This window comes from Carassius auratus, chromosome 16, assembly GCF_003368295.1.
Source record: "Carassius auratus strain Wakin chromosome 16, ASM336829v1, whole genome shotgun sequence".
NCBI lineage: Eukaryota > Metazoa > Chordata > Actinopteri > Cypriniformes > Cyprinidae > Carassius > Carassius auratus.
This window is the reverse complement of record NC_039258.1, coordinates 16,705,449-16,717,404: the sequence shown is the minus strand read 5'-3', so window position 1 is coordinate 16,717,404 and position 11,956 is coordinate 16,705,449. Positions and strand designations below refer to the sequence as shown.

General features: G+C 39.2%; 1 long non-coding RNA gene across 3 annotated transcripts; it reads left to right on the top strand.

Moving 5' to 3' along the window:
* Positions 1–2,593: 2,593 nt before the first annotated feature.
* On the top strand, positions 2,594–9,803 carry LOC113116323 (uncharacterized). Of its 3 annotated transcripts, XR_003294007.1 has the most exons (4): positions 2,594–2,869; positions 6,830–7,166; positions 8,690–8,828; positions 9,048–9,803. It is a non-coding gene; the product is annotated as an uncharacterized LOC113116323 (long non-coding RNA). The 3 variants fall into 3 exon arrangements; XR_003294006.1 differs by lacking the exon at positions 2,594–2,869 and having other exon boundaries at positions 6,576–7,166; positions 8,749–8,828; XR_003294005.1 differs by lacking the exon at positions 2,594–2,869 and having other exon boundaries at positions 6,576–7,166.
* The last annotated feature ends 2,153 nt before the right edge of the window (positions 9,804–11,956 follow it).

Below are 11,956 nucleotides of genomic sequence, written 5' to 3'. Positions count from 1 at the left end.
AAAAGTATACAATCATCAAATGTCAAACAGGGGGAGACCCTGTATGGTTGTAACATGGGGAAAGTTGTCACAACACCATTTCCACCTATCAGGGATAATCTCATTTCATTATTTACGCCCTTCCACCCAATCTTATATGATTGTTTGTCAAGGCTGTAAATATGTATATGGATATTTTATAAAGAAAAAAAAAATGATTTTGAATTTTATTTCCTGTCCAAAACTATATTTTACTTAATACTTAAACAGTTGCAGATAAAATAATTTACCTTATTACAATAAATAGTTGATTCTCAGGCAAAATGTGATGCATTTTTAAACTGCTAATTTGCTAAACTGCTAATGCAGCTAATTAAACATTGGATGACAGGTGTGGGGAAAGTTGTGACACATTTTAGCATTTCCTAACAGAGATCTTTCATGTTGTCAATATGGAACTTTTTTTTTTGTTTTTTTGTTTTTTTTGCAGCTCAAAGCCAAAGGAAGTGTGTGTAGAATGTGCCATATGCAGTTTCTGGATCCACCAAGTCACCACCATTGTGACTGACTGAGAAAATTCATAGATATAGTCACAATCTCAAACACAATTTTACCCAGTTTTTTGTTAGATCTACATATTCTTTACTTGGTAGATTGGAGTTGAGTGTTCAGTTAGCATAAATACGGTTAAGGAGGTTTGTTCTTGTAGTAGGATACACACACACACACACACACACAAACACACACGTTTGTTTTTGTGAAAAGTGGGTTCATCCCATAGGCGTAATGGTTTTTATACTGTACAAACTGTATATTAAGGCCTACACCAACCCTACACCTAACCCTAACCCTTACAGGAAACTTTGTACATTTTTACTTTCTCAAAAAAACTCATTCTGTATGATTTATAAGTGTTTTGAAAAATGGGGACATGGGTAATGTCCTCATAAGTCACCCTCTCCTTGTAATACCTGTGTCATACCCATGTCATTATACAGAGTTGTGTCCTGATATGTCACAAAAACAAGAGCGCACACACACACACACACACACACACACACACACACATACACCTGCATCAAACAGAAAGTGGATTGGAGATGTGGTCATTCGTAGAAAGTGCGAGTTTGTTTTGTATTGTTCTTTTAGATGCTTTCAATAAACCTGATTTTGAAGCAAACTTTATGAGGTGGCTGTTGTTTTTACTTCTTTTGTCTGACTTTTACAATTTACCCCTTTATGTGTTACAACGGTAGTGGGGTAGATTGTAACAGAGGCACTCGATGTATTTGACATCAACGTATAAGGGCTTTTAATTTGTGCCTTTTGTAGAAAACATAAAGTATATGGATACTTGTATAATTTTGAGCACTCCAGCTCAAAAATTCAGCGAGTCACAGATGTTGAAATAAAAAGTTTTACAACCATACCCGGCCTCCCCTAGTAGCCTTGTCACTGTTTTTTCTTTCTTTCTTATTAAGACTAAACTTACTCTTACAAATTACACCAACTAGTGTTACAACTGCAAAAAGATATGTTACAGTAGTCCTTAATCCCATAATAATGTCATCTTATGAAAGATCATGACCCAATACAATTACTAATGTTCTGTGTCACCCAGTACCACAACATAGCCTCACTTCTGCATTTTAAAATGGACGTCTTGGTTATGGTTTCAACCTAAACTTCCTAACACCGAACCACCTGTTTCACAGAAACATTGGAAAACAAATTAGAGCCATGGAGCAAATCTACACCAATTTTTTTTAGAGGGAATTTGCTCATTAATCAAACATGGCCCAAATAAAATAAGGTAGGTGCATGTATTGTTATGCCATTAAATAATTCAGTTGTTGCGGTAACATCTTTCCAATATGCCCATTTATTTGTATGCACAGATATTAACACACCTTATATGTTTAAAATGGTTTTATTGTAACAAATATTAAAAGCAAACAATTACGAACACAACAAACAAGTACATGCTTTTTAAGAAGTAGCATTACAAATATAGCTTTGACTATTACAAAATGTAAACCATCACTACCGAAGTCAACAGGAAAGCAAACACATTTATCACAGTAGTTTTAGTCCCCGAGCTCCCCTTAGAGCCGCAGTCCAGCTGGTTATTGCTTGGTGCTGTGTTTTCAGGGTTTCCTTCGAAATGAACAGGTTGACAGGCATCTCCTATCTGCTCACAGGCGAGGATGATGTGTTTGGTCTCATTGCGGATGTTTTTGATCCCACACAAGCCTTCATTGACATCGATCCGCACCGTTACGAAGGAGAATTTCTCTTTACTGATACACAGGTTACCGGACAGGGTCTTACCCCCGGCTTTAGTACACACATTTTCCACTCGCTGTTTCTCGCTGGCACGGAAGAACGACTGCGTCGGTCTGCTACACGTATGAATTTTCCTCAGGAAAGTTTCCCAAGCGTTATTGTCCCACGTTTTAGGGACGTCCTCGGGAATATGGCGCTTGAGGAAAACATTATGAGCGTTGTTGTACTTCGCTGGCATACAAGGCTTAGAGTTCGGATCCACTGAGAGACTTTGAGGCAAAACAAAAGCCACAAGTAGCAAAAAAGCATTCATTTTGAAGACCTGTTGTGAAGAAAGAGAAAAGGCAGAAATTCCTCAAAAATATCCTGCTTTGGAGACGCAGTTCCAAAGCTCAGGTCCTCTCAAAGTCATTTAAAAATAGCATGCTATATGGGCTTAACCACAGCTCTGCTGGCGTCTGTGGCATGCGTGTGGTTCTCTTTCTGAAATCATGCCACTCTAGATATGTTAATATGAAAGATGACATTGGGTGACACTTACCGACATGCTGAGCTGCAGACCTACGTGCTGGTGTCTATGTTTGTGAAGTTCTTCTTTTGAACAGTAGGCTATATTTTCGCTTCCTTTAGCTAAACGAAGTCGTGTTTTTTTTCTTTCTGTCTGGTGTGTATTTCTCTCTTTGAGTTTCAATCTTCAATTCTATGACCAAAATACTGTGACTTGTTATGACACGTCAGCCTTTTTAGCTCCCTCAGTTTTGCTGGTGAGCCAATATTACAACCAGAGGATTATGACTCATATGGTCCTGTTGGAAGACATTTAGAGCAATTAGCTTATCCTACTATCTTTACTGATGTCTTAAGAAAACATTGAATCTACTGGGCTATTTGATAGAAAGTTTGATTTTACAATTACTGTATATGTATAATAAAATGTCATTTTATTTAATCGTAACATAAGTTCACATCATGAACTGTCTTCGTTTTTTATTTCTCTGAGGTCCACTTATTACGTTATCAAGTTTTTACATAAAAAACATAGCTAATGTAATTTAGAAGTAATAAACTATCTTCTGTCCTATTTTAACCCCCCTTTATCAAAATGCTGTTTGAATAGGTGTGGCAGATTGTACTTAAACACCCACTGTGAATAGTTGTGTATGTTTGAGAGTGTGCATTTCAATATATTAGAATGTTGTGTAAAAGTTCATTTATGTTAGTAATTCAACTCAAATTGTGAAACTTGTGTATTAAATCAATTCAGTGCACAGACTGAGGTAGTTTAAGTCTTTGGTTCTTTTTGTGATTGTGATGATTTTTTCTCACATTTAACAAAAACCCACTAATTCAATCTCAACAAATTTGAGTACTTCATAAGACCAATAATAATGATAATAATAATAAAAAATTTAGTGAATTGTTGGCCTTCTGGAAAGTATGTTCATTTACTGTACATGTACTCAATATTTGGTAGGGGCTCCTTTTGCATTATTTACTGCCTCAAATTGGCGTGGCATGGAGGTGATCAGTTTGAGGTTTCTTTGACAGTGGCCTTCAACTCATCTGCATTTTTTGGTCTCTTGTTTCTCATTTTCCTCTTGACAATACCCCATAGATTCTTTGAGAGATTGCTGGCCAGTCAAGCACACCAACACCATGGTCATTTACCAACTTTTGGTGCTTTTGGTAGTGTGGGTAGGAAAAATCCAAATCCTGCTGGAAAATTAAATCAGCATCTTCAAAAAGCTGGTCAGCAGAAGGAAGCATGAAGTGCTCCAAACATTTCTTGGTAAACGGGTGCAGTGACATAATGGACCAACACTAGCAGATGACACTGCACCCTAAATCATCATAGACTGTAGAAACTTAACACCTGACTTCAAGCAACTTGGGCTATGAGCTTCTCCACCCTTCCTCCAGACTCTAGGACCTTGTTATCCAAATGAAATACAAAACTTTCTCTCATCTGAAAAGAGGACTTTGGACCACTGGGAAACAGTCCAGTCCAAAGATAAACTGCAGTGCTTTACAACCATAGGACAGGAAGAACTAAATAAACTTATCACTGTATCTAAACCAACAACATGTTTATTAGATCCTGTACCCAGTAAATTACTGAAAGAGCTGTTATCTGTAGCCGAAGAACCGCTTCTCAATATCATTAACTCGTCGTTATCTTTAGGTCACGTCCCAAAACCATTCAAGCTGGCGGTTATCAAACCTCTTATTAAGAAACCAAAACTAGATCCTAGTGTACTGGCAAATTATAGGCCTATTTCAAATCTTCCATTTATGTCTAAAATTTTAGAAAAAGTTGTGTCTGCTCAATTGAGCACCTTCCTGCATAAAAATGATCTGTATGAAGAATTTCAGTCAGGTTTTAGACCCCACCATAGCACAGAAACTGCACTTGTTAAAATTACAAATGACCTGCTCCTTGCGTCAGACCAAGGCTGCATCTCATTTCTAGTCTTACTTGATCTTAGTGCTGCGTTCGACACCATAGATCATGACATACTCATAGATTGATTACAAAACTATACAGGTATTCAAGGGCAGGCTCTAAGATGGTTTAGATCCTACCTGTCCGATTGCTACCATTTTGTTTACTTAAATGGGGAGTCATCTTATTTATCATCAGTAAAATATGGAGTGCCACAAGGATCCGTCCTAGGTCCTAAATCCTAAAATCCTGTCAAATGTGCACAAACTACTAGCTACTACTAAATATTGTAGAAACATAATTTTCTGTAAAGTTGCTTTGTAACGATTTGTTTTGTAAAAAGCGCTATACAAATAAACTTGAATAAACTTGAATTCTTAGCTCAGGTAAGACGCCTCTGACATTGTCAGTGGTTCAGCAAATTCCTTGACACTTCTGTGTGTGGTGGCTCTTGATGCCTTGACCCCTGCCTCAGTGAAGGCATTCCATTCCTTGTGAAGTTCACTCAAATTTTTTAATCAAGTTTGCTTGACTATCCTCATAAGGCTGCTGTTCTCTCAGTTGGTTGAGCATCTTTTTTTCCACACTTTTTCCTTCCACTCAACTTTCTGTTAACATGCTTGGATACAGCACTCTGTGAACAGCCAGCTTCTTTGGCAATGAATGTTTGTGGCTTACCCTCCTTGTGAAGAGTGTCAATGATTGTCTTCTGGACAACTGTCAGATCAGCAGTCTTTCCCATGATTGTGTAGCCTAGTGAACCAAACTGAGAGACCATTTTTAAAGGCTCAGGAAACCTTTGCAGGTGTTTTGAGTTGATTAGCTGATTGACATGTCACCATATTCTAATTTGCTGAAATTTTTAGTTGTGGGTTTTTGTTAAATGTGAGCCAAAATCATCACAATAAAAAGAACCATAGACTTAAACTACCTCAGTCTGTGTGCATTGAATTTATTTAATACACCAATTTCACAATTTGAGTTGAATTATTGAAATAAATGAACTTTTCCATGACATTCTAATTTATTGAATGCAAACACTGTGTTTCCACAACTTGGCACTGCACTTTACTTTAGAGCCATTTTTATCATTTGGTTTGTGCTTGATCTGCTTGTTCCCCTCTCGTAAACAATGCATGCAGATCTGTGGGCAGGGCTAAACAGACAGCGATATCAGAGTAGGCATTGATCTTCTTTTGCGGAGGCGGTGTTATCCACACTACTAATAGATCATAGAGTAGAACATTCCTAAAGCTGTAGTTTTGGCAGAGTGCCTTAAATATAAGCTGTTTTAAGACTAACAACAAAGTTTTGAAACTTACTGGATGTTTTTATGTTACAATGACCTCTTATTATGTCAAAAGATCAATGGAATTTTGGTTTCTCAGTTCATGACCCCTTTAAATCCATAACTGCGTATTTTCTAACTTATTTCATTGTAAAATCTAAGTATTGCAAATAAATCCTAAATCTTTGTGGAGTATCAGTTTAGATGTGTAAGATGTGCTCGCTTCTCTCTCCTGACACTAGTGTAGTGTTGCTGCTAATTGGTGGCACTTTATACTGCATGTCCTGTGAAACTTACAAGGTGCGATCAGGATTTAGAAATACAAAAATAAAAGTAAAATATACCAGACAAATAATTTGACTTAACAGCTCAAAGTCATCAAAACCATAAAGTTGGGTTTCTTATTAGAATATATCCATTTATGAATGTGAAGTTGTAACAAATAATCAAAGAAAAATTTTATTGTGTTCTGAATAAGAAAGCTTGCTGCTGAAACATGATAGTAAGAAAGTTGTTTAATGTATATGATATTTATTCATATTTTCAACATCAGCAATTTCATCAACCCACAGAATAAGAAAAAAAAAAAAAGAATATATAAAACTTCTGCAGGTCATTTGTCTACTGTTACATTACAGCCAGGGAAACACTTCCTCATAAAACAAATTGCTATTCAGTTTACTGCAGTCTGGTTTGTTGTTATCTGGTTTATCTTTTTTTGTATTTGCCTCAAAATGATCAGGGAGACATTTGTTGGCAAATTTATCACAGGCAAGAATGACATGCTGTTTTTGAAGGTTGACATTTTTGATTATTTTCTTCTTACTGTCAAGCTTAACAGTGATGAAGGAAAAAGGCTTCTTGCTGATGCAAAGGTTGTCCTTAAACATCTTTCCTCCTGACGAACACACAGCTTCCACATTGTCTTTCTCACTGAAGGGAAAGAATGACTGAATCGTTCTGTTCCAGGTGTTGATTCTATTAATAAACTTCTTCCAGTTTTCTTTTTTCAGATCGGTTGGTGTGTCATTGCGTACATGCCTTTTAAGGAAAGTGTTGTAACTAAACTTGTTTTCTGCTTTAGTGCAGGGTCGAGGTGGGTGCAGCATGTCTGGTTCACTCACACAGGCGTGGAGTGTGAGAGTCAAGATGACCAAGAATGACAGCAAGGTCTGACGACGCTTGTATAAATGCAAAAAAAAAGCTCAATCAATCAATCAATCAGTCAATAAATAGTTATGCATTGTAGAAATTACAAATGTCCACTAACTTCCAAGCCAGCTTTGATCATTTAACTTATAAAAATTATCTTATGACACACAGCCTACAGATCCATTCAATGCATAATAAGAAACAGCACATTACCATATTGTGAGAGGTGACAGTCCCAGCAGATGCAGACAGAGCTTCACTTCTGCTAGATTATATGATCGCTTATATAGCTGGTGGTCTTGCATGAGACAGAGCAGATCAACAGGAAGTGGGACACCACCTTTCCTTTTTATTAAGCATCTGTCTTTCATTAACTCTCTCAGTTCAATTCATTTGATATGTAATATAGCCATATGCACATTACACATACAGTAACCTGAGACCTCATGTGATTCAAGATTGCTTTAAAAATAAACCATTAGCCTTTTGCATTGCATTGAGCAAGCATTAAGATGCATTGAACTTTCAGATCTCACTATCAATATTTTGACATTAGTGAAAGTTCTTCATTCATTCTGATACGTATTGAAAGCTACAACATGACAACAATAGTATTTGACATAGGGGATTACATATTTCATATCTGATGTAGTACACATGTATAACAGCTAATGTATTTAGGTTTTTGACTTCTTTGCTGATTTACAACTGTCTGTGGTTTGGGTAGTTAAATGGTAATAAGGGCATCAGGAAGTGGGCAATTATTATTCAACTGTGAAGCATCTTGTTTATTATACACTCTTAATTAATTTAAAATGTCATCTTGATATTTATTTTTGACAAATATAAAGTGTGTGCAGACTTTATACAAAATAAATGGAAGTGATCAATGAGTTTTATAAATCATGGAAAGTTATGACCGACCAATTTTATAATACAAATCATGAAACAAGTACCTAGTAACATGTCTGTGGCCGATGGAAATACGTGACCAGACACTTTTTTTTTTTTTTTTTTTCCTTTTTAGAACCACAACCAGGTGTCAAAACGTAAAGGTGCATACTGCATGAGGTGTTTCTCCACTGAGTCAAAGTAAAACTAAGCTCAGTCAGGATAACCACAATGTGAGATGAACAATTGGTGCCATCAGTCAAAATGTGGTTAGAAACTTGCAGCCCCACAGTTTCTTTTTTTTTCAACTAAATTATAATTCTTTCCTCCTAGTTCATATTTATATTATATTTATTATGCATTATTTCTTATTTTGCTCAGTTTTATCCCTGGTGTTCAAAGTTCTGTAAAAATGTAAGTCACAAACTGAACATTTTCTGTGCTTGTCTAATCTACAATTCAGTCTGCAACTGCATCAGTTCAAGCTCTGCTGCATAAATTTAAATAACTGGTGATAAAGCTTAGAAAAGAAACATCTTTATGCTTTGTTTTGTGCTATATGGGTTTATATTTCAAACTGGTTAAATATTAGTTTTAACATGTTTTACCACTTCTTTTAAAAACAAAAGCCACAATGCTTCATTTTAAAGTGTGAAAAGAAGCTTAGCCACATCCTTCTGGACAAACGGCAAACATTATTTTCCCACAGCACACCTACCTATATAAACCCGAACCTGAGTCAAAGCACTGACAAACATCTGACCGGACACAAGGACGTTTCAAATTATGGTAATATGTTTTTCATAATTGTCTTATATGTATGTTGTTTTTATGGTATGATTATTATTATTATTATTGCTGGTAAATATTGGTAGAACGAGTCTCTCCATTGTTGTTGAATTGTCATTTAGTAGTCATTAAAATAGCTTTGAACTTTTTAATGATGACAAAATCTGTCAAATCTGCATTAAACATTATTTTTTTTTGCATTTACACAAACATCCTCAGATCCTAAAAATGCTGTCATTTGTGATCATCTTGACTGTGGTGCTCCACACTAGTCTGAGTGAGCTGGACATGTGGTACCCATCTAAGCCCTGCACTGAAGCAGAGAACCAGAATGCGTATGACACTTTTCTGAAGCGCCACCTACGTAAGGACGCACCAAATGATCCGCGCAAACTAAGAGAATGGCAGAAGTTCATTACCAAAATCAACACCTGGAACAGGCCGATTCAGTCATTCTTTCCCTTCAGAGAAGCAAGAAAGGTGTTAGCTGTGTGTTCGTCAGGAGGAAAAATGTATGAAGGGAACCTCTGCATCAGCAAGAACCGTTTCACCTTCTTCACTGCTGAGATCACAGATAAGAAGCAAGTCAAGAGAGTCAAGGTTCAGGAAAAACATGTTATTATTGGCTGTGGTAAAATTCAAAATAAATGTCTACCTATTCATTTTGAGGCAAATGTAAATGATGATTTACCAGATAATAACAAACCTGACTGCAGCAGAGAAATGGCAAATTCAACCTTTACTACTTTTGAGGAGCTGTTTCACATCTAGACGCATGACCTGCAGAATTCAGGTCTCTGGTGTGACTTTGTAGCATTGTTCTTTTATTTCTTTGTAACCAATGTTGAAACTACAGTAATGCAAGGATGTCTGCTGACATATAGAATGCATTCTGTATGTATACACACAAACACCTATATTGCTTTCTATGCTGTTGCTTCATTATTTCTTTCATTTAAATAAAAATTGAAATGCATAATAAACACGTGTCCTTCATGTTTTCTCACATATTATACTATATTTTATTTAACCTCATTTAAATTCTTATATGGGTTACTATCCGTTTTAAAATTGAACCACAAGAAAAAAAAATTACAATAAGAAAAGTGATACAATGTAACATGCATTTTAAAATGGTATTAATTTGCTTTGCAAAAACATTTTTGATTACTTTTCTGACCCGTATGTGTCATATTTCTTATTCATATTCTGTAGTTTTTAGTGGAAAATTGCACAACATAATTTAATCATACATCAAAAAAATTAGATTTTATTTTTATAACCTGAAGGGAACGTTCCCTGTAGGTTATTTTTAGTTGTCATAACCATGTAGACCACTGATGAGCCAGTTCCCCAGCCAGTGATGAGCGGGTGTCTGCGGTCACCCGCGGTTACGAGTCATCCAAAAATATTTTTTATGATAATCGGGTTGCGGTCGGTCGGGTCGTTTGAAATAAAGTGGTCAATTAAACCTTTGTAATTTATATAGTACTATACAATTTTGAAATACATAGGCCTAAACTTTATTGGCTGAATAACTGGCGCGGTTATAGAGTGACCACCTGTCCGTGAAAAGGGCAATGAGGTGGGTGCTATGGCACATGTGTTCTGGACCCTGGCGGATGGTATGGGATATAATGATGTGGCCCTTAAAGACATTTTCAGCACCGGTCTGGATGACCCGGTACCTCGTATAGAAATGGATCAGTTAGAACCATTTGGTTTCTGGGAATTTGTGTTCTACTTGCAGCATTGGCTTCCATGGGATGCCCCAGCCACTCCTGTGTCTCCCGGTGGGATGGCCGATTCTGAACCGGGGTCTGCAAACAGGAGGACCACCAGCCCAGCACCACTGCACAGTATGGTCGCCAGCCCAGCACCACAGCACAAGGTGGTCGCCAGCCGAGCGCCACAGCACAAGGTGGTCGCCAGCCGAGCGCCACAGCACAAGTTGACCGCCAGGCCAACGCCATGGTGCAAGATGGTCGCCAGCCCAGCGCCACTGCACAGTATGGTCACCAGCCCAGCTCCACAGCACAAGATGGTCGCTGGCCCAGTGCCACAGCACAAGTTGACCGCCGGCCCAGCGCCACTGAACAAGATGGCTGCCTGCCCAGCGCCACAGAACAAGGTGGTCACCATCCCAACGCCATGGTGCAAGATGGCCGCCAGCCCAGCACCACAGTACAAGGTAGTCGCCAGTCCAGCGTCATGGCGCAAGATGGTCACCAGTCCAGCGCCACTGCCCAAGGTGGCCGCCGGCCCAGCGCCACTGCCCAAGATGGCCGCCGGCCCAACGCCACTGCCCAAGATGGCCACCGGCCCAACACCACTGCCCAAGATGACAGCCACGGTTGACCCTCCAGAGTCGAGTCAGGTTCCCGTTGACCCTCCAGAGTGAACCTCCAGAGTCAGGTCAGGTCACCGTTGACACTCCAGAGTCAGGTCAGGTCACCGTTGACACTCCAGAGTCAAGTCAAGTCACCGGTGATCTTCATGGGCAAAATCAAGTCACTAGTGTTCTTCATGGGCAAAGTCAAGTCACCATTGATCTTCCTGAATCCAGTCTAAACACCACGGAACTACCAGAGTCTCTCCACGTCTCGGCCGAACTCTCTGAGCACACGACTGATCCTGTTGTGGCCACGGCGGCCACCCTTAACTTGTTCCTGTTCTCTGTTTCAGACTTTCCTAACCAGACTTGCTCTCCTGTGTCATCAATCCCACTGTGGTGGTCTTCTGCGCCACCTTGGTGGGCTTCTGCCTCGACTGCACGGATGTGGTGGTCTGCTGTGCGTGCCCGGGTGGGCTTCTGTCCCGACTGCACGAATGTGGTGGTCTTCTGCGCCGCCCTGGTGGGCTTCTGTCTCGACCGCACAGATGTGGTGGTCTTCTGCGCCACCTTGGTGGGCTTCTGTCTCAACCGCATGGATGTGGTGGTCTTCTGCGCCGCCCTGGTAGGCTTCTGTCTCAACCGCATGGATGTGGTGGTCTTCTGCGCCGCCCTGGTGGGCTTCTGTCTCAACCGCATGGATGTGGTGGTCTTCTGCGCAGCCCTGGTGGGCTTATGTCTTGACCGCACGGATGTGGTGGTCTTCTGCGCCGCCCTGGTGGGCTTCTGTCTCGAC